General features: G+C 40.7%; 1 protein-coding gene across 3 annotated transcripts in view; it reads left to right on the top strand.

The window, feature by feature from the left end:
* Positions 1-17,342, top strand: part of LOC122542431 (unconventional myosin-IXa) — a 370,841-nt gene that overhangs the window by 1,093 nt on the left and 352,406 nt on the right. The gene's annotated exons all lie outside the window — the stretch shown is intronic.

Below are 17,342 nucleotides of genomic sequence, written 5' to 3'. Positions count from 1 at the left end.
TGTGCCTGAGGGGATGCTCCATGTACCCTGGGCTGTCCCTGTGCCTGAGGGGATGCTCCATGTACCCTGGGCTGTCCCTGTGCCTGAGGGGGTGCTCCATGTACCCTGGGCTGTCCCTGTGCCTGAGGGGGTGCTCCATGTACCCTGGGCTGTCCCTGTGCCTGAGGGGGTGCTCCATGTACCCTGGGCTGTCCCTATGCCTGAGGGGGTGCTCCCTATACCCTGGGCTGTCCCTGTGCCTGAGGGGATGCTCCATGTACCCTGGGCTGTCCCTGTGTCTGAGGGGCTACCCCCTGTGCCTGAGGGGGTGCTCCCTATACCCTGGGCTGTCCCTGTGCCTGAGGGGGTGCTCCATGTACCCTGGGCTGTCCCTGTGCCTGAGGGGGTGCTCCATGTACCCTGGGCTGTCCCTATGCCTGAGGGGGTGCTCCCTATACCCTGGGCTGTCCCTGTGCCTGAGGGGATGCTCCATGTACCCTGGGCTGTCCCTGTGCCTGAGGGGGTGCTCCATGTACCCTGGGCTGTCCCTATGCCTGAGGGGGTGCTCCCTATACCCTGGGCTGTCCCTGTGCCTGAGGGGATGCTCCCTGTACCCTGGGATGCCCCTGTGCCTGAGGGGTTGCCCCTGTGCCTGAGGAGGTGCTCCCTGTACCCTGGAGTGTCCCTGTGCCTGAATAGGTGTTCCCTGTCCTCTGTACCCTGGGCATCCCTGTGCCTGAAGAGGTGTCCCTGTGCCTGAATGTGTGTACCCTGGGGCATCCCTGCCCTTGAAGGGGTGCCCCCATACTCTGGGGCATCCCTGTACCTGAAGGGATGCCCCCATACCCTGAGCATCCCTGTGCACCCCTGTACCCTGTGACCCAAAGGGCATCCCTGTATGCAAGGGTCTCATGTCGGAGGGTTGCCTTTGCCTGGAGGGGCAGCCAGTGTCTGGAAGGCTGTCCATGTGCCTGAGAAGTGCCATTCTGGAAGGCTGTTTTGATCCTCCTGGTCTCTTGGCATAGTTCATATCAATTTTGCACATCTGTAGTCTCCCATTCGAAACTAACTGTGGTATCTTCCCAGCAACAAAGTAGTGCATGTGCTGAAAATCTGAAACAAAAACAAAGTTGCTGGGGAAACCCAGCAGGTCTGGCAGATTCTGTGGAGAGAAAGCAGAGTCAACTCTTTCGGTCCAGAGACTCTCCTTCAGAACTGTGCTGGAGATATTTAACTATGTTAAACTTGTGACTTAAGTTGCCTAAATTTGTGGCTTGTTGCTGGCAAATGCATTTAAATCTGTACTTTGCAGCCAGGAGAGTATGTGCAGTTTCCTGCGTTCTAGCAATATATTCCAACTGCACGATGTGACGGTTCATCTTTTTGTGACGCACGCAGTTTTACAAAATAGCTGTTGCTTCAAATTAATTAGCACTCATTCTGATATAACATAATCTGAGCTCATCTTAAATTATAGCTGAGTGTCGATCAAGAAAGTTGTCAGTTGAAGGAATTACAATTTAACCAAAATAGAAGTACAATAAATGTTTTGTTGCTTTTTGGTTAAAAGACTTACTCCAAAGAAGTAGGAGGTGAAAAAGATGGTTCTGTCACTTTGTAATTTGAGGTGGATGGAATTGGCCTGGAATAATTGCAATTACAGCCTGTGTAACCTGTATATTTGCACTTGTATAATCTGTTAGCAAAGGCGTATTTAAGTTTCTTATAGTTTTGTTTGACGCATTAAAAATGGACTTCCGTAGCATGTTGTCTTTCAAGGATCCACTTTGAATTTGTGTGTTTAGAGAAATTTTTTTTGAAGATTAAAAAGCAATATAATTTTTCAAGACTTATGCTAAGACTCATTCGATCATATTTTAGAATGTACCATAAAATCTTTTTCTGAAACCCCTTCGACCATGTAGCCCAATGATAAAAAGGCTAAGGATGCTGACCTTCCAACTGAAGGTAGTGTCTGAAGAGAGGATTTTCAGTGTACCAAGATATAATGTCTTCAACATAGTAAAACATCTCCGTGCATATTACTGGTGTCAAACATAATGTGACACTAGCCACATAAGGAGATTATTAAACCTTTGACATATATAGGTTTTAAGGAGTTGTTTCCATTAGTTATTTAGATGGCAAGGACAAATATTTAGTACTTGCAAAAAAGAAATCATAAGTTTTTTTTACAGAAAGATCTTCGGGCAGGTTGACGAATATGTAGTCTTCTCTGCTATAAGTAATTGCCAAGTTTTATTGAAGTAGAATTAAGATGGAAAATGAGAATCGCAAATTATATGAAGGTTAGCAGAAAATAAATCTTTCGGTGGCAACTTTGGAGATGAACATGCAGCTATGCTGTGCTAGCTGCTATAATCTATGTTTCAAAGTTATCCTAAGCAGACATTGTTGAATATTCTAAGTCTTCCACCTTGTACAAATCGAGTTACTCTCTTTGAGACTAATTGTGTCAAAGAAAATGTAACAAATGTGCCCCTTTTTAAATTTGAGTAGGTGCATGTCTTGGCAGCTGTGTACCAAATATACTGTAATGCTTAATGTTGTATTGCCATTTACAATGCATTTATGGTGTTGCTGTTATTTCCAGGGTTTGTCAGAAAAGTCATGAGGAAGTAAGGTCTTAGAGCCATGTATTTTGTTAATTTGGATTACTGCCTTTTATATTGATGTTGTGGGTCCTGAGAAAATTGTGCTTAAGGAAGGATTGGCAACTCTTAATTTTTTTTCCCCCGCAAATTAGAGTTCTAACCTTTTTAAGATGAATTAGTATATTCTTCATGATTATCAGATTTATTGGTGGATTGACAGAAAGAAGTAACTTTTTTTCACTGATTAGAAAATCACTGTTGGGTGAGGAAAGGTTGGACAGGCTAGGCTTGAATTTGGAGGAGTTTAGAAGAGTAAGAAGTAACTTTATGCAAACAACATAAGAGATCCTGACGAATCTTGATTGAAGATGTGGAGAGGATATTTCCTTTTCTGAGAGAATGCAAAATTAGGGATCACTGTTTAAAATCGTGGGTCGCCTATTTTAGAACGTCAGATTAAAAAAAATTGAGAGCAGTGAGTCTTTGGAAAAGTGGAGGAAGCACAATCCTTGAATATTTTTAAGGTCGGGGTAGATGATTTTCAACAAGGTGGTCAGAGATTATTAAGGGCATGTGGTTTTGTGGTTTTGAATTTAAAATCAGTTCAGCCATGATCATCTTCAATGGTGTAGCGGCCAAGGATCTGAATTCCTGTTTCTTATTTGCATATTTGCATGGATGTTAGTTCCTGGAAATCAAGCCCTTGATATACCCAAGTCATTACAAAAATTAAAAAAAAAATTAAAATGTGCAAAGTCTACAATTTACCTGTCTGAAAGATTTGGGTTGACCTAGTTTCTGTAATTAACAAAAACTGATCTTTATTGTACATAAATAGATTTTAACCATAGGTAAATGACTATGAATTTTTGACATATAACCCGACTAGTTAAAACTCTCCTTACGCACGTGCACACATGCGCGCATACAGGGAAAGAAAAGCTATTATGGATGGAGGAGAAATAAACATACAAAGACACATCTAACGTAGGCATAGAATCTCAAAATCCACAGTTGAATTTAATTAGAGACCATGTATGTCACAATCTGAAAATGTTCTCACAACAATTCCAATGTTCAGACTAGTGGATACTGGATTCTGGTACTTACATTAGACGTGTCATTGTTTTTTTGATTTCAATTAGAATTGGATGAAAGGGAAAAAATAAGGGTTGGGAAAAAAACATTGAATATCTACAACTCATTTCACAAGCTTAGGATTTCTCAGTGTAGCACAATGAAGTAGAGTCACTCCAGAAGCACTTTGAAATATAGTCACTCAAGTAATGTGGAAAATCAAGTAGCTATTTGAATATATTAAGCTTCCATAAACAGAATTCAATAATGATCAGATCTGTTTATGTCATGTTGACTTGAAACATTAGTATTGAACAGGACATGCTGGTACAGAATCTCAAAATTCACAGTTGAACTGCTTTAATTGGAGACCATGTATGTCACAACATGAAAATGTTTGCACGACAATTCCAATGTTCAGTGGATACTGTGATTCTGATACTTGAGAACTTCTGTACTCTTCTAAATAGTGCTGCACTGTGCTGAAAATACATGGAGTGAGAATTTGCCATCAAGATTATCTGGAAAATTCAGTCATGGGGATGACCAATTAGAAAAATTTTGCCCCTGTAAGTGGGATTGACAGAATTGGTGAGGACCTGTTCCTCCAATCATAGGCGTTATTCTCTTACATTTGTTGCTGGTAACAAATGTGGATTAGGTGTGATTAGAGCAACAATGAACAGTGTGGAGGGTGATTAGCGGCAGTGAGCAAGGCTGCTGGTCGAGGAAATGTTGGACTGGTGAGCTGCTACATGAAGGTAAGGGCCCTAGAGCCATTGGGGTGGGGGTGGTAAGGTTTGGGGAAGGAGCAATGCTATGGTCAATGGTTGCTGCAAAGGCAAATCTAAACCTGTCAACAAAGAAAAATTTAACTGACTAGAAACCAAGAGAACTTGAAGTAACTGAGATAAATACAATTGCATGTGAATATGGAGTCTCTTAAAGTTAATAAGTTCAGAAGTTACAATATGGGGAAAATTTCATGAATGTTATTGTAATGAATACTGTATCAGTTAATAATACATCATGATTTTGCATTTGTCAGATCTTAAAGCATTTCATATATTGTGAACTACTTGAAGTGTATCCATTGTGTTTTAAAGACAAACCTACAACTATTTTATATATACTAAGACCCAAGCAGTAACTATATTTATTTTTATGGTACCTTTTATAACCTTGGCTCAATCTAAAGTGCTTTGCAGTCATTAAAATCCTGTGGAAGTGGAGTTGCTATTGTAAGGAAGGAAATTGTAATTGGGTAAATGTGCAATTAATTTAGGTGACCCCAGGACTGGAGGGCTTAATCCACAAAAAGCTCTTTTGCGAATAAAATTAGGCAATACTTCCAAGTAGGACGGTAGAAGTTTAGCAATTTCTTTTGTATACTAGATCAATATCAAAGCTAGACCAGTTGTTAAATTTAAATCTGACTGGGATTGACATGCAGTAATCAGATGCAAATGACCTCACCAGTCTGTGGAATGCATGTTTTGAGTGATGGGTGTCAAATCGTCCATTTATGTTTTAGGTATTTTCTAATTGGTCTGTTGAGAAATGTTTTTCATTATACACCTGTGGCGCAGGTTGGACTTGAACTTGGGTATCCTGGCTCAAAAGTAGGAATGCTTTCACTATACCACAAGAGTCCCCACGTTTTGCTGCTATTTATGCCAGTTGTAGTGTCCAAACATAAATATTGTGGTGTGTCAAAAATAAATGCTTTCTTTGTGTGTTGTGGATTTAAGTTTCCTGAATTTTAATTCTTTGGTGTGACTGCATGTTCCAGAAATAGAGGTAATGTGTACTACATAACCTAATGAAGGAGTTGTTGAGAGTGAAGAAGGCTTTCTGAAAGCTTAAAAGCTACCTAGAAAATCAGAAAGTAAGCCTTGAAAAAGGATCAAGAGCAGCCTTGGTGATGGTGACAGTTATTTTCATCCCTGGTGCTGTAGGACATCTTGCATGCACGTGAAATGGCACCATCAGTCTCATCAGAAAAAACAGTAGCTCTGACTATCGTTGCTCTTTCAGTATTGCATCCCAGCCTTGGTTTTGAACTGAAATCCTGGAATGGAGCTTGAATCCGTAACTTCTGATGCAGAGGTAGGAGTACAGCCACCTGAACAACAGGTGATAAGTGAGTGCTATATGTTGTTGAGAAGAACATTGTGAAATCTTAATTATGCTAAATATTCATTGAATATTATTTGTATTGCTGTAACAGTATAAACTATTCCTTCCATACACTAAACACTGTAATCCTTTATTAACCCTTTGTAAAATGGCTTCTGTCATGCTCAGAATGGGGAGATTTGGTCAAGGTCTCTGTACTTTCCCAGTCCAATATTATGAAAAGTTTTTGTACAGTATAATGTATGGTATTTTGAAATTTTTTTCCAACATTATACTCATGCTGTCAATCTTTCATAGAGTTGTTAGCCCAAAAGTGAGTTTGAGATTACTGTTAGAATTTGAAGTTCTAACTCATCATTTTGCTTTTGTTGCATTAAGCTGACTTACTCACAAGGAACTTTGACTGTGTTTATCTGAATGTGAGAGAAACATCCAGCAGGTTGCGTATCTCCAAATGTTGGTTGTGTCGGGAAAGAAAATTTTGAGTTCTGGGACATCTCAATAAATTGTAGATAATTACAAGTAAATCATTAGTGCTAGGCACGATTTGAGCTGATGGATTGGAAGTAGCTGGAAGAATACTGGTACAACTGCAAATATTTTGGCTGACGTATACATTTTCCTGTGTATTTTCAGTGTAGTAAACAATCCTAAAGACTATTGTATATGGTGTTCTCATAGTTTAGAACTCAATTGTCTTCAGATTATATTAAATAGTTGGGTTTTTTCATTGGGTAGTTAATGTTTATGTTGTGATTTAATGATAGATGGTATTTTGTGCGCAATTTTAAGTCTGAATTCTTTTTGTCCAAGCAGCAACAATTTTATTATTTCAGTGTCGGAGCAAATATTTGGTTTCCAATGTTCTGATCCTTCCATATTCTCTTTAGGTGCATAGAGGTAGATAAGCACTAAAGTGAAACAAAAGGTTTGCAATGATGGTGTTGGAACTAAGAACATATTTATCAGGAAAATCAGAACAGGCTCAGCAGGTTCTTTTTCTTATGAAAGAGAAGACTAAGGTAACCTGGTAAGACCTTCTGGAGGCTAGACTTATTGGGAGTCCACATCTATAGGACGTACGTATGAAAAAAAGGTTATTAACAAATCCAATATGAAGTTGAGGTGCAGAAAATATTCATGAAGAGAACATTAAGAATATGGAAATTGTGGATTGGTCTAATGCAAATAGAGTAGGTGCAATGAATGTGAAGCTAGATATGTAATGAGGAAGAAAAGAGCAGAAGGATATATTGATAGGATAAGATAAAATAAAAATAATAGGGCCTTCCTGTTAAGCATAAATACTAACATAGTCGACCAGTTAAAATAGGTGACTTATTCCTTGGAGGTAAATTTCTATCTGCGTACTGTACTCTGTTTTAAAGCTTTTTTGTAAAATATGTTTGTTGACCTGTTGCCTTTTATTTTCAGTGTTTTAGTTTTCATGTTGCAGTATTATCTTTTGTGCTAATTAAATATTTTTTTAAGTGAGCAAAGCGAGTTTGAACTGTAGTTTTTTGTTGCAAGTCCTTAGACATCCAGAACAGTGTTTTTGTGGTCAGTTGATAGTACACTCATCTCTTAAGTCATACGGATGTGGGTCAAAGTTCCATTGTGAATATTCGAGCAGGATGGTAGCTCAATGTTGAGCACTACTACCTCACGGTTCCAGGGACCCAGGTTTGATTCCAGTCTTGACCGACTGTAAGTGTGGAGTTTGCACATTCTCCCCCATGTCTGCATGGGTTTCCTCCCATACCCGAGAGATGTGCAGATTAGGTGGATTGGCAATGGTGAATTGTGCATAGCGTCCAGAGACATGCAGAATTATGGGGATAAGGTGGGGCTATGGGTAGGATGCTCTTCAGATAATTGGTGCAGATTTGATGGGCTGAAAAGCTTCTTTCTGCACTGTAGAGATTCTATGATTGAAATATAAAAATATGATTGCAGTGAATGTGAAAAATCCCAAGGCAGCATTTTGAAGAACAGTGAGTGTATTCTTTGTTGTCTTGGCTGATATTTTCCCTCAACCGATGTCTGTGAATTGTAAAAAGCAAGCGTCTAAGTTTCATGGGCAATAGAGAAGGCAAATGGAATGTTGGCTTTTATTTCAAAGCGAATGATATATATATTCTTGTTGAAGGCTTTTTGCCCAAAACATCCATTTTCCTGCTGCTCGGATGCTGCCTGACAACGTTGTGCTTTTCTAGCACCAATCTAATCTTGACTATAGTTTTGCTAGAGTTATAGAAGATTTTAGTTGGACCACACCTGGAATATGTAAACAGTTTTGTGCCCCTTTTCTAAGGCAAAATACACTGCCATTGGAAGCAGTCCAGTGAAGGTTCGTTAGTCTGATACTAGGTATGGAGGGACTGTCTTACCAGGAGAGATTGAATGGGCTGTATGTATTGGAATATAGAGAATGTGTGGGGTGGGGGAAGAAGGACCTTACTGAAACTTGTAAGATCTTTAGTGAACTTGACAGACTAGATAGGGAAAGATTGTTTCCTCTTGTGGGGAAGTCGAGAACCAGAGGGCATGATCTCAATAAGGGATCGCACGTTTATGATAGGGATGAGGAGGATTCAAGTATATTCAGGGCTGAGGTGGACAGATTTTTAATCAAGAAGGGAATCAAGGGTTATGCAGAAAAGACAGGAAAGTGGATTTGAGTATTATCAGAATAGCCATGATCTCATTGAATGGAGTAGACCTGGAGGGCTGAATGGCCTACTTCTGTTCTTACATCCTATAGTCTTATCATTTTTAAAAAATGATTTGATTTGGTTATTACTATACCTTTTAATTTATGGTAGTTAGTCTGCAAATTTGGTCCTGGTTTTCTACATTAAAACAGTAACTATACCTCAAAAAGTACTTCATTGATTGCAAAGTACTTTAGGGCATCCTGAGGCTGTAAAATGCAGCATACTCCATTCTTGCTCATATAGTTGACACTGTTAATCTGTTTTCCAGATACACACAGCCTTCCCAGCTATTGTTTATTGTTGAAAGTTAGTGATCACTTGAATTGTAAGAAAAGGATCTTGAAAAAATGCATGGTAGCATATGATTTTTAAATTGTTTCCTTTATGAAACACAAGAGCAACCTGATGAGGTAGAGAATTGAGTATTGATCTATGATTCTGTTTCCAGACGAGTTTTTGGTTAAATTCTAAATAAGTTCCTTTAACATTGCTCCTGTGGAGAAGGCGTTACTTTTCAGCATCTGTGCAGCATTTTTCTCCTCTCCTAAAATTTTGTTTGTATTTATAGTTTTCTTTCAGTTTGTGCTCTCTCCTGTCTGGAATGCTTTGACTCTTGTCATGGTACAGATCCATTGAGCTGAAAATGTGTTGCTGGTAAAGCACAGCAGGTCAGTCAGCATCCAAGGAACAGGAGAATCGACGTTTCGGGCATAAGCCCTTCATCCTGATGAAGGGCTTATGCCGAAACGTCGATTCTCCTGTTCCTTGGATGCTTACTGACCTGCTGTGCTTTACCAGCAACACATTTTCAGCTCTGATCTCCAGCATCTGCAGACCTCACTTTCTCCTACAGATCCATTGATTAAATTGGACCCAATAGCAACCCACAGCAAGCATTATTCTTTGGGTCTCGACCGTGAATGTTGACCATTTATTTCACTGTGGATTGAATGGAACTCTGCTGGTACATGAGCATTCTTGTTTCAGTATTACGGCGTTAAGTGTAGCCCTGAAAGATGCCTACTGTTTACTGGCTCCATCACTGAATGCTAAAAAATGACAGGTTGTTGAATATCCGACTTTAGGAAAGAAACTAAAGCAATGTCATTATATGTTCTTGATGAATAATATACCACAGAAAAGATGTTTTTGCCTAAACGCTTTATGCAGTGTTTTTGTTTCCAAATATTTAAAATGACCATTTTCCAAAAGAATGTTATTGTAGGTTAGCTATTTTTATTTTGGCATTTGTTCCTTAGCCCTTAAATGTGGAGTGATCTAAAACTTATGAATTTCTTTTGTTCACGGGATATGGAGCCTATGTTTTGCTCGTTCTGATTTGCCCTGAAGAAGCTTGTGGTGAGCTGCTAACTTGAATTGCTGCAGTCCATGAGGTGACCATATTGAAGGTCATTGATGAAGCAGCTGAAATGATTGTGCTGAGGACACAGCCTTGTGCGACTCCTGCAGTGATACTCTTGTCCTGAGATTATTGACCTTCAACTACAGCCATCTTCCTTTGTGCTAGGTATAACTGCAATAAGTAGAGATCTTTCCCTTTCATTCCCATTGATTTCAGTTTTGTCGGGGCTCCTTGATGATATACTTGGTTCAAATGCAGTCACAATCACCAAGCACCATTCAGAGATGTATTGAATCCGTAATTTATTGGATAGGTGGCAGTTACAACAGTCTAGTTAATTGATTCAGTGCAGAATTGCACTATTAAATTGAGGGAATATTCTCTCGCTTTCTTCTCAGCAATTTTCTAATCTTTGCCCTGCACCTATTAACACTGGTGGGTTCGAGCAGACACCAGCAGTCTTCTGTACACTGATATCACTGGATGACTAATTCAGAGGCTGAAGCTAATGCATTCGGAACATGGGTTCAAATTCCACCATGGCAGCTGTTGGAATTTAAAATTCATTAATAAATCTAAAATTGAAAGCTGATCTCCATAATGGTGACTATGAAACTAAAATTCGATTATTGTAAAATAAAGGCCCATCTGGTTTACTCATGTCCAATAGGAAAATAATTCTGCTGCCTTACTTGTTCAGACTAATACATGTGATTCCAGACCCACAGCAATGTGTTTGACTTATAATTGCTGTCTGAAATGGCCTAGCAAGTTGTGCAGTTGAGAGGCAATTAGTCTGGGCAATAAATGTTGACCTTGCTGAACATGCCGCTATCCCATGATAGAATAAAGAATTTCAAAAGCCATATCAAAAAGGTAAAGTGACCAACTGTTTAACTGTCAGGGCATCCCCAATCCAATTCATATGCTTTCCATTGGGGATTACTGGTCACTGATCTTGGTAGGAATTTCTAATGACATTTCCATTTATTGTACAGGCAAATTTTGGTATCTCTGTCTTTGATCAATTGACTCAGACTGGGGATGGATTCTAGGACATTGTATTGTCTGTGAAGCAGTACAATATTGGACAGTGCACAATTAAACTGAATGAGGAAGAAACTTTTTGAGAACCAGGATCTCAAACCCAAGACTGAGGATATGACTTAGCAGGCAGCAGTGATCCCTGTCCCCAATATTATTTGGAAACTTAAACACCCTATTGCAGTTATTGGAGATGAACCGTACCAATGTTGCCGTCACAAGATCCTCCAAGTTGAGTGGCAAGGAAGATGATATGACAGCAACTTCCTGTTCCAAGACAACATGCCCAACATAGAGGCACTAATTGCTCAACTCAGTTCCAGTTAATGTCACTCATATCCTGATAGCAGACATCTGTACTCTGATTTGTTCAAGAGGATAATTGGAAAACTTTAGAAATGATTTCAAGACATTTGTGAAAGGATCCACATTGTGACTGCCATAGCAGTTTTAAGATCGTACGTTGGCTTTATTAGTTAGCTACAAAACACATCCAATTGGGGTGGAAGCAATTCATCCTCAATTCCGAGAAGGTAGATCAGAAGAGAAGGTGAAATTGACTGCCACTGTTTAAAAAGGGTGGCAAGGACATGCCAGGGAACTATAGAACAGTGAGCCTGATGTCGGTGGTGGGCAAGTTGTTGGAGGGAATCCTGAGGGACAGGTTGTCCATGTATTTGGAAAGGCAAGGACTGATTTGGGATAGTCAACATGGCTTTATGCGTGGGAAATCATGTCTCTCAAACTTGATTGATGAGGGCAGAGCAGTCGACGTGGTCTATATGGACTTCAGTAGGGCTTTCAACAAGGTTTCCCATTGGAGACTGGTTAGTAATGTTAGATCCCGTAGAATACAGGGAGAACTAGCCATAGGATACAGAACTGGCTCAAAGGTAGAAGATAGAGGTGGTGGTGGAGGATTGTTTTTCAGACTGGTGGCCTGTGACCAGTGGAGTGCCACAAGGATCGGTGCTGGGTCCACTGCTTTTTGTCATTTACATAGATGATTTGGATGTGAACATAAGAGGTATAGTTAGTAAGTTTGCAGATAACACCAAAATTGGAGGTAGAGTGGACAGCGAAGAAGTTTACAGTGGGATCTTGACCAGATGGGCCAGTGGGCTGAGAAGTAGATGGAGTTTAATTTAGATAAATGCGAGGTGCTACATTTTGGGAAAGCAAATCTTAGCAGGACGTATACACTTAATAGTAAGGTCCAAGGGAGTGTTGCTGAACAAAGAGACCTTGGAGTGCAGGTTCATAGCTCCTTGAAAGTGGAGTCGCAGGTAGATAGGATTGTGAAGAAGGCGCTTGGTATGCTTTCCTTTATTGGTTGGAGTATTGAGTACAGGAGTTAGGAGGTTATGTTGCAAATGTACAGGACATTGGTTAGGCCACTGTTAGAATATTGTGTGCAATTCTGGTCTCCTTCCTATTGGAAGGATATTGTGAAATTTGAAAGGGGTCAGAAAACATTTACAAGCGTGTTGCCAGGGTTGGAGGATTTGAGTAATAGGGAGAGGTTGAATAGGCTGGGGCTGTTTTCCCTGGAGCATTGGAGGCTGAGGGGTGACCTTACAGAGGTTTACAAAATTATGAGGGGCATGGATAGGATAAATAAACAAAGTCTTTTCCCTGAGGTGGGGGAGTCGAGAATGAGAGGGCATAGGTTTAGGGTGAGAGGGGAAAGATATAAAAGAGACCCAAGGGGCAACATTTCCACGCTGAGGATGGTATGGTTATGGAATGAGCTGCCAGAGGAAATGGTGGAGGCTGGTACAATTGCAACATTTAAAAGGCATCTGGATGGGTATATGAATAGGAAGGGTTTAGAAGGTTATGGGCTGGGTGTTGGCAGGTGGGACTAGATTTGGTTGGGATATCTGGTCGGCATGGATGGGTTGTTTCCACGCTGTACACCTCTATGACTCTATGTTCTGGATTAGTGGTGCTGGAAAAGCACAGCAGTTCAGGCAGCATCCGAGAAGCAGTAAAATTGACGTTTCGGGCAAAAGCCCTTCATCAGGAATAAAGGCAGACAGCCTGAAGCATGCAGAGATAAGCTAGAGGTGGGTGGGGGTGGGGAGAAAGTAGCATAGAGTACTATAGGTGAGTGGGGAGGGGATAAAGGTGATAGGTCGGGGGTGGGGGGAGGGTGGAGTGGATAGGTGGAAAAGAAGGTAGGCAGGTAGGACAAGTCATGGAGACAGTGCTGAGGTGGAAGTTTGGAACTAGGGTGAGGTGGGGGAAGGGGAAATGAGGAAACTGCCTCTTTGACTCTATGTACTGTTGAGGCTGTATAATGCTCTGGTCAGAGTGCATTTGAAATATCGACAGCAGTTTTGGGGCTTGTATCCAAGGAAGGGTGTGCAGGCATTTCAGAGACTCTAGAGGAGGTTTGCCAGAGTGATCTCAGGGATTAAGGTCTTGTCATATGAGGAACAGTTGAGGACTCTGTGTCTGTACTCGGAGTTTCGGAGAATGGGGTTGGGGGAGGATTTGGTTGAAGCTTACAAAATACTGAGAGCCTTGGATAGAGTAGATGTGGAGAAGATGTTTCTAGCAAGGGAGACTAGGACCTGAGGATACAGTCACAGAGTAAAAGGGCGACCCTTTAGAACTGAGATAAGGACAAATTTCTTCAGCTAGAGGGTGATGAATGTATGGAACTTTTGGCCACAGAAGGCTGTGGAGGCCATGCCATTAAGTGCATTTAACATAGTGATAGGTTCTTGATTGGTGAGAGGATTAAGGGTTACAGGGAGAAGGCAGGTGAATGGGTGTGAGAAACATATCGAATATGATCGAATGGCGGAGCAGATTTATGGACTGAATGGCCTAATTCCGCTCCTATATCTTATGGTCTATGGTCACAGTCATACTAATTCAGATTGTATGTTTATGGAAGTTTTATTTTGACAGCAAATTTGTGGTCAAATAATCTGAACTATGCAACGCTCCCTATGTTCTATGTGGACTGTGTCATTGCGTACGAAAAGTGTCTTGTTCTCACTTCTGTCATTTTCAAAGGGCAAAAGCAGTCTACGTTTACTCCAATTTTGTTTGTAGTCGCGTACTGTTGATCAAAGAAACTGAGCAGCTGAACATATTTTTGGAGGATCTCTCTTGGTGCCTTAACATCCTGTTGAAGGCACATCCTGTGAACACTGGGTGTGTAATTGAAATAGCTCCTCTCCATTGTTGGGTATGTGACGGTGACACATGATCTAATTATAGCAACAAGAACAGCACTTAATAGGGCCATCCAAAAATGTCTAACAACTTCCGGTTGGAAAGTATTCTGGTTAGATGGGTCAGAAATGCAGCAGCTTTTTTTTCTAAGCACACTTCTTATTTATAAGTGGGCCAATTTCTTCATCATTTTCTCTCATTCTGTCCTCGCTGATTACGTGATTTCCTGTCCCATTGTCACTCTACCAACTCTTTCTGTTCTTAATTCAGTCAATTCAAAAACTTGTCTTTGTCCATAGTCTTTTTGTCTCCGTTGAAGAAAAGTGAGAACCAAGGCAAAATGTTTATTAAATTTAGAAAATTCACCAGTTGATACTGTTAAATGTTACGACATGACCAAATAACATGAGCTTCCCTTTCCTTATATTCACAATACTGTAAAGTTCAAATACTCAGTGACCCTCAAAATTGCCCCAACAGTTCCTAACCAAAACAAGACTGTGAGCAACTGATACCAGACAGCAAACTTGGAGCTTAAACAAAATCATTTATCAATAATAAACTAGCAGAACAAAGTAAAACAAGATAATCTAATTAATATTTATGATTTAAACCCAATCTTTTTAGATTCTAACTCCCACTGTCAAAAACAGACTGAAAAACGGACACAGTTAAGGGATAAAAGTGACAATGCTATCACTTTGAGGTTATTTTGTCCTTTATTTTGAAGAGAGGTTGTAAGGCAGAGGTGTTGAGCTGGCTACTGAAGACCACTTGAGTGGACAGCATATGAGGCCTTGGGTTTTTTTAATGCAGCCTGAATGGGGGTGGCCAGCTTTCTCAGATTAGGATTTCTTGGTTTTGGTTTTTCAGTAGCGTCAAAGCTATTGGAGTCTCAACGGAATTGGAAGCTTCAATGAAAGTCTCCTGGCTGCTATTCTCTCTGAATGTTCTCTTGCTGTTGTTTTCCCCCCTGGATGGGAGAATTGCATGTGAGAATTTGTGTCTGAATTTACCTTTTTGCCATGGGGTGTGTTTATGGGATGTTACTAAATTGGAACAGTTAATTAGGAATGTTACTATATCTGTGTTCCAATAGAGTTGTTATTGTAAATTCCTCTTTTGTTGTACTTTAACTACAGCGTTTAAATAAAATCAATTTTGTTTCACGTCGAGTAGTTTGACCAGTTACATTGCATCTGGAACAGACATTACATTTGCCTTTAAAATAAGAAAAACTTTAGGTCTAAGCTACCACATTAAATATTTTGAGTGTCTGGTCTGGTCTATAAATCAAAAGAAAATTAAATTAAATTAAATGTAACTAGTCAGTTCACTTTAGTGGTCTCCATGATCCAGAATTTCATAGGTACATGAGATTAACCTTGCTGGACTCTGAACACTGGTCAGTGCAGGTTCTGAGGAATGTTCATTTAATTCTCAACATTTCTCTGAACTTCCAATAAGGTGAAAATGGGGCAATAGCTAGGGAGCGGTCATACCTCCTTCATGTAGATATCATCCTTCTGACAAAAAACACAGTTCACACTTTGCTTTCTCTTTCATTGATTAGTTGACACCGGTCTCCCTGTGAGGCCCCAGTTAATAATCCAGACATAGAACATAGAACAGAACAGGCCCTTCGGCCCTTGATGTTGTGCTGGTCTATTGTCCTACTCTAAGGTCAGGCTAACCTACGTACCCGTCACTGTACTAAGTTCTATGTGCCTGTCCAAGAGTCGTTTAAATGTCCCTAATTTATCTGACTCTACTACCTCTGCTGGCAGTGCATTCCATGCACCCAACACTCTGTGTAAAGAACCTACCTCTGACACCTCCCCTACATCTTCCTCCAATCACCTTAAAATTATGCCCCCTTGTGATAGACATTTCTGCCATGGGAAAAAGTCTCTGACTATCCGCTATCTATGCCTCTCAACATCTTGTACACCTCTATCAATTCACCTCTCATCCTTTTTTGTTCCAATAGGAAAAGCTCTTGCTCCCTCAACCTTTCTTCATAAGATATGCCCTCCAGTCCAGGCAACATCCTGGTAAATCTTCTCTGCTCCCTCTCTGAAGCTTCCATATCCTTCCTATAAGAACTGAACACAATATTCTAAGTGTGGTCTAACCAGCATAACCTCATGGCTCTTAAGCTCAATCCCCCTGCTAATGAAAGCCAACACACCAAATGCCTTCTTAACAACCCTATCAATCTGGGTGGCAACTTTGAACAATCTATGGACACGGAACCCAAGATCCCTCTGTTCCTCCACACTGCCAAGAACCCTGCCTTTAACTCTGTATTCAGCATTCAAATTCGACCTTCCAAAGTGTGTGACTTCACACTTTTCCTGGTTGAACTCTATCTGCAACTTCTCAGCCCAGCTCTGCATACTGTCAATGTCCCGCTGCAACCGACAACAGGCCTCCACACTATCCACAACCCTACCAACCTTTGTGTCATCGACAAACTTACTAACCGACCCTTCCATTTCCTCTTTCAAGTAATTTATAAAAATCACAAAGAGCACAGGTGCCAAGACCGATCCCTGCACAACACCACTGGTCATCAAACTCTTATGTTGAATACTTTCCATTTACCACCACTCTCTGTCTTTGTCTCTATGGACCAGCCAATTCTGTATCCAGACAGACAGGTTTCCCTGTATCGTATACCTTCTTATTTCCTGAATGAGCTTACCATGGAGAACTTATCAGATGCCTTGCTAACATCCATGTACATCACATCCACTGCTCTGCCTTCTTCAATGTGTTTTGTTACATCCTCTAAGAATTCAATAAGGTTTGGGAGGCATGACCTACCCCTCACAAAGCCATGCTGACTATCATTAATCAAGCTATGGTTTTCCAAGTAATCATAACTCCTGTCCCTCCGAATCCTGTCCAGTATTTTGCCCACCATTGACATAAGACTGACTGGTATGTAATTTCCAGGATATTCCATTTTCCCTTTCTTGAACAAGGGATTAACTTCTGCCACTCTCCAGTCATCTGGCACAGCTCCAGTGGGCAGTGAGGCCCAGACATCATCGCCAAAGGCACAGCAGCCTGTACCCTTGCTTCCTGTAGTAAACTAGGGTATATCGTATCTGGCCCAGGGGATTTATCTATCCTCATGATTTCAAAATTTTCAGCACATCCCCTTAATATCAACCCGTTCTAGCATATCAGTCTGTTTCACACTGTCCT

The sequence above is a fragment of the Chiloscyllium plagiosum genome, unplaced genomic scaffold (assembly GCF_037043375.1).
Source record: "Chiloscyllium plagiosum isolate Xiang-an unplaced genomic scaffold, Cpla_swu_hap1 HiC_scaffold_42, whole genome shotgun sequence".
NCBI classification, from domain to species: Eukaryota; Metazoa; Chordata; class Chondrichthyes; order Orectolobiformes; family Hemiscylliidae; genus Chiloscyllium; species Chiloscyllium plagiosum.
Note: the sequence above shows the minus strand (reverse complement) of the source record. Positions and strands in the feature narration are given on the sequence as shown.